The sequence below is a fragment of the Triticum aestivum genome, chromosome 7B (genome assembly GCF_018294505.1).
Source record: "Triticum aestivum cultivar Chinese Spring chromosome 7B, IWGSC CS RefSeq v2.1, whole genome shotgun sequence".
Classification (NCBI taxonomy): domain Eukaryota; kingdom Viridiplantae; phylum Streptophyta; class Magnoliopsida; order Poales; family Poaceae; genus Triticum; species Triticum aestivum.
In genome coordinates, this window is record NC_057813.1 from 645,540,516 (window position 1) to 645,546,211 (window position 5,696).

Consider the following 5,696-nt stretch of genomic DNA (forward strand, 5'->3'; position numbering starts at 1 on the left):
GTATGTAACGTTTACATCTTTAAATCACAACCATTAATCTCTCCCTAATAATAAAGCACGGATTGGGTCTCCGGGTTCACCGTCACAATACGCTTTCTTCTCATGTCACAATATGTCAACCTCGTAATGAAATGTGTAAGAACTGTCCGATACCAGATCAGAGTTAATGGCGAGCTTACATCCCAGTTTAGTCCGTCGAGAGGCTTGCGGCAAGGGGACCCTATCTCTCCCTACCTCTTTGTCATCTGCGCGGAAGGTTTGTCGGCATTACTACTTGAAGCTGAGGAGAAGGGAACCATGCATGGTGTGAAAATCTGTCCAAGGGCGCCGTGTGTATCGCACCTTTTATTTGCTGACGACTCCATGTTGTTGATCAAGGCTGACCAGCAAGAAGCCGGTGCACTGCATGACGTGCTCCAGCTATATGAGGACTGTTCCGGCCAAAGCATTAACGTCGAGAAATCTGCTGTTATGTTTAGCCCAAATACTTCTGATGCCGACAGAATCTTGGTCAAAAACAAGTTGGGGATACAGAGCGAAAATTGGAATGAGAAATACTTAGGCCTACCGGTTCATGTGGGGCGGTCCAAAAAGCAAGCTTTCAGCTACATCAAACGCAACATGTGTGGTCGCGTCCACGGTTGGCAGGAAAGGTTGTTAGCTAAGGAGAGTAAGGAGGTCTTGGTGAAGGCTGTGGGGCAGGCCATACCCATCTTTGCTATGTCATGCTTCGATTTAACCAAAACCTTTTGTGCGGAACTCAACTCTCTTCTAGGCAAATTCTGGTGGAGCCAACAGGACAAACAAAATGCAATGCATTGGATCAGTTGGGAGAAACTGTCACAACCAAAAGCGGCAGGGGGGCTGGGGTTCCGGGATATGCATACGTTCAACCTGGCGATGTTGTCAAGACAGGGGTGGAGGCTACTTCAAAACCCAACCAGCCTGTGTGCAAGGATCTTGAAAGCCCGATATTTCCCTCACTGTAGTGTCCTTGAGGCCGGAGTCCATGAAGGTATCTCTTATTCTTGGCGTAGCATCCTCCGTGGGCTGGATCTTGTGAAGCAAGGATACATCTGGAGGATAGGAGATGGCACAAGGGTCAATATTTGGACCGATCCATGGATACCGAGACCGTGGTCAAGGCGTGTCATCACACCGAAGGGAGCCAGCCTTTTAACGCACGTCGCTGATCTAATCTGCCCTATCACCGGTGGCTGGGACGAACGTCTCATAAGGGATACATTTCATGCAGAAGATGCTCGTCACATTCTGCAGATTCCCTTGCGCGAGGGGGTGGAAGACTTCATAGCATGGCATTTTGACAGCAGGGGCTACCACTCCGTGAAAAGTGCCTATAAACTTCAGATGGAGCTGAATAAACATACACAGGAAGGAGCACCAGGATCGAGTTCAGTGCGAGCCGGTTAGCTGAATAGCGTGGAGGATCAGTCCTGGAAGCGCATATGGAAACTCCCGTGTCCGCCGAAACTGCAGATGTTCGTATGGCGCATCAGGCACGAGTCCTTGGCCCTGTGCGTGAACCTTCAGAACAGAGGCATATCTCTGGAGAATTCAAACTGCTTACTATGTGGCAAAGGAGAGGAGGACGGTGGACATTTATTTATCAAGTGCAAATGGGTGAAGGAGGTGTGGAGGCATCTAGGTCTGGAGCACGAACGCAACCAGCTAGAACAGATCACTAGTGTGCATGCGATGCTTGATATACTGTGGGAGTTAGACGAAAAGAAGCGTGTTCTAATAATAACCTTCTGGTGGCAATGGTGGAATCAAAGGAATAAGGTCCGGGAAGGTGAGACGCCCATGCAAGTGGAAGAGATGGTCAGAAGAATCCGATGCAATGCACTAGAGTATGAGGAAGTCTTTACGCCGAAGAAGAAGAAGAGGCCGCCGGAGAAGTGGAATCCACCGCACACAGAGACGATCAAGTTTAACCTTGATGGAGCGTTCCCTCCAGGATGCTCTATGGGTGGATGGGGTGTGATTGCTCGAGATAGCTCGGGGCAGGTTCTGGCTGCTCGGGCCGGCCGTCAGGAGAATATCCAAGATGCGTTTGGGGCAGAGGTCAATGCATTGGCAGCAGCAGTGATGACGTCGTCGGAACTGGGAGCGATGAGGGTTGCCTTTGAAACCGACTCACAGTTACTTGCTGAGGCCATGAACGCCCGTGCGGCAGACTCCTCACCTTATGCATCAATCATTGAAGACCTCAAATACCAGATGAAAATGTGGTTTTCGAAGGTTAGTATCATTGCTTGTAGACGGTCTGCGAATTCAGCAGCACATGAACTAGCCAAGATAGGTCGTATGTGTCTTCCTAATAACTATATGGAGTGGAACTCTATTGTACCGCCCAGTGTGGCTGTTTGTGTCTCGGGTGACATGCCCGAGCACCGTTAAATCTATAAAGCGTTGCTTTGCCTTCAAAAAATAATAATACGCTTTTACAATTTGTATAGAAAAAATTGTAATATACACGAGGTGGTACTAATGAAATCAAGTCGTATGCGTCGAACGATCGCACCGGCTCCCTTCCCTGCTGGGCTTGCCTGGACCCGTTTTTCTACTTGCAACGAATCAGCGGCTGGACTATCAAAAAATAAAACTATCAGAGACTCAAATTCGGAAACGATTGGTTTTTCCTTCATACTATGGTGTTTTGACTGTGACCCAGTCGAGCTCCACATCCCTCGCCGCTTCCTCAACTTATCTCAACTGCCAGCGCGCCGGAGGATGAGCAGAAGACGGAGTCGTTGCCGGCCGGCGAGCAGGTACTTATCTCAACTTCCAGCGCGCCGCCACCACCTGCCGCTCCGCTGCGTGCCGCCACCACCGCCTCGCGCGCCGCCCTGGTCGCCGCCGCCGGCCTTGCGTCGCCTCAACGCCCGACCCCCGAGTCTCGCAGGCCCGCCACACACCTACTCTCTTCCAACAATTCCGTGCATCCCGGCTCGATTACTTCAGGGAGGAGGAGGATGACGACGAGGCAGAGCTGCTGGACACGGTCACACGGCCGCCTGTCCCGGGAAGATCTGCAGCAACGGTGGCCTCTGGTGCACGCGGATGTCTGTGGAGGCGGAAATTTAATTCGACCTCACCTCGGGCTGCCGGCCTCCCCAAGTTCCTGCTGCCGGCGCCCTCCCGAAGCTCCTGCCGGCCTCCTCCCTGAGCCCCAAGCACGAACAAGGTACTGTGCTGCACACCTGAAAGTCACCCAGCTACTCCTTGTAAAGCCAAATCCCCTTTTGAAATTGAGCAGTTGACCAAATTAACTAGAAAACCCTTGACGGCAAGTTACTTCGGGACTGATAGAATCACCACAAATTGAGATGAGGCATTCAAGCGGGCTGGACACACTGACACTCGAGCAGTAGGATCCCTTGAACTGAAGAAATGAATAGGAAGATACATGCAATTTAAGGTAGGCGCACACTAACGTCTCAGTATCAGCACCATAATTTGTGTGTGTGTGTATGAATTTTTTAGTTTGTCTCATGATTGCTGCATTCACCTTAGTACAATATATCTTCTGTTTCATGTGTTTTCTGTGTAAAAGTTGGGTCCCGATGACCAATAAGCAAAGAACAACCTTCTCCAACTGACAGTGTTATTCTCCTAAACAATTTGCCATTTTGGTATTTGCATGGGGAATAAAGAAGAACATTCATCATTAGTACTTGAAGAGACTTGCCTGGTTGGGGCAGAACAGGATCTGCTATAGTGCATGTTACTTGACTGCTCACTGTACGACTTCAATAAAATCAAGGTCTTTTCCTGATGCAAGAAAATGTTTTCTTGCTGCAATGGTAAGCTATTCTGAATCCATCTTATAATGTGGCTGCTCATGTTTGGTGCAGACGTAGCGCATGGCAGGGAGATAAAGTGTTGAGAAAAAGGACGACGATGTAATGGGCAGATGATAGGGGATTACTCAATAAGTATGCGGAGCTGCTATAAAGTTTCCTCCTTTCTGTATAGTTATTTCACTATCCACCTAAATGTCATCCCATGTATATGTAGGAAACTAATTTTGTGTTGCTAAATTTTCTGTATATATTTAATATTATTCAGTGTTAAACTAATAATGATCGAAACAATGCTAGACTTACATGTTGATTCATCATTTGTAGACTTTTGGTTACAACGGATAGATATGAGCAGTTTAGCACTATTCTTGCTTATATATCAAAAAATATTATGATCAGCAGGCTAAATCTAGCACACGGGTCGTTAGCTCTGTTACCGTAACATTGCACCATCCTAACACGCGAGGAAAATAATTTCACAAGATTCTCATATTAAGTATCTATTCAAAGAGGTATGTGACAATGTGCGGGAAGGAGAAATTCACTCGGTAACAACACCGATGCTACGGCTTGCATGCTGAGAGTTGAGACCTGGTGAGCTTACTCGTACTATTGTGTGATGTGTTAACTTACTTTTGTAGTTTCTATATGCCAACATATATCATGCTGTTTTATGGTTAGTAGTATTTCAACATAATTTTTCTATTCATGCATTGAAGCAAAACTGCAGTTAGTTGCTACAGAGCTAGGAGATCTTGGTGTATAATAAAATATATTAATATGGAGGGGTTCCTTTGTCACCTGATTTGATAAGGTATATAGTACGGAAGTTTTTTTATTTCATAATCATATTCTTGATGTACTGTTTAACGTATTTTCTTTTCAGAGATTTGCCCTTCAAATTTTCTTGTGATAGCTAATTGCCTTTCTATAAAACTCTTTGTGCGGATTAGTTGATATGATCAATGGTCAAACTGTTTGAGTTTCAAAATCATTTTAACATTTCAAATTTGGGGGTTGTATATATACAACCGGATATCATGTGTATCATGCATAGCGATCTACTTTGTTCTGTCTGTTAGCATTAATTAATGTCTACTTCTTGATTATATTTGATATACTTCAGATAGTGAGCATGATTGTGGGGATGGTGCGTATGAGGATTTTTTCCCCTTCTCCCATTGGAACACACAGGTATATTTGGGTTTATAATATGGGTTGTTGCCCCAGTTGCTTTTGCTTGGCGATAATGGCAATGCAGTTATCACCATGTTTGCACCGTTCTTCACATGCACATCCCTAGGCTCCTTATGCTACTGTTCACCATCACTGTTGATTATTTCTCCTTCTATTCTGTTATCCAATAGGTATTCTCTTACTACATATAAATTTGGAGGACAAAGCATTTATTCTGTTGATATATTAAACCCCAAATTGCTGACATTTATTCTGTTGATATATTAAACCCCAAATTGCTGACATGTAACATCTTCTATCTGAATTTGTTTCATAAAATTAATCATTGGTTTAGTTTGATAGATTAAACCCAAATTAGTTTATGGACTGAACTAGAAATAACACAATCACATATTAGTTTTCTTTTTAAATTTCATAGTAGAGATTTAGCCGTCGATGACCCACTAAACGTGGATGCCACATCCTTTCTTCCTCACCTATCGCGCGAATTTTCAATGCCGGTCCACTGCGATCAGGGTGCTGGAGGCTCTTGGGCTTGCAGCTCGCATGCTTGGAGGTAAGTTTTGTAGCCTACAGATTTTGATGCTAGCGGAGCTCCGCCGAGGGCAGATGCGATACATGTGCCATTCCTATCTGGTTTACTGCCTACCTCTTCCCCTGCTCCCCTGTCCC

The 5,696-nt window shown here is 45.7% G+C and overlaps 1 long non-coding RNA gene across 1 annotated transcript; it reads left to right on the forward strand.

Annotated features, from left to right (window-relative positions):
• The first annotated feature begins 3,305 nt into the window (after window positions 1–3,305).
• Window positions 3,306–5,139, forward strand: LOC123159136 (uncharacterized). Its single transcript, XR_006479529.1, has 3 exons — window positions 3,306–3,442; window positions 3,678–3,827; window positions 4,338–5,139. It is a non-coding gene; the product is annotated as an uncharacterized lncRNA (long non-coding RNA).
• Window positions 5,140–5,696: the final 557 nt, after the last annotated feature.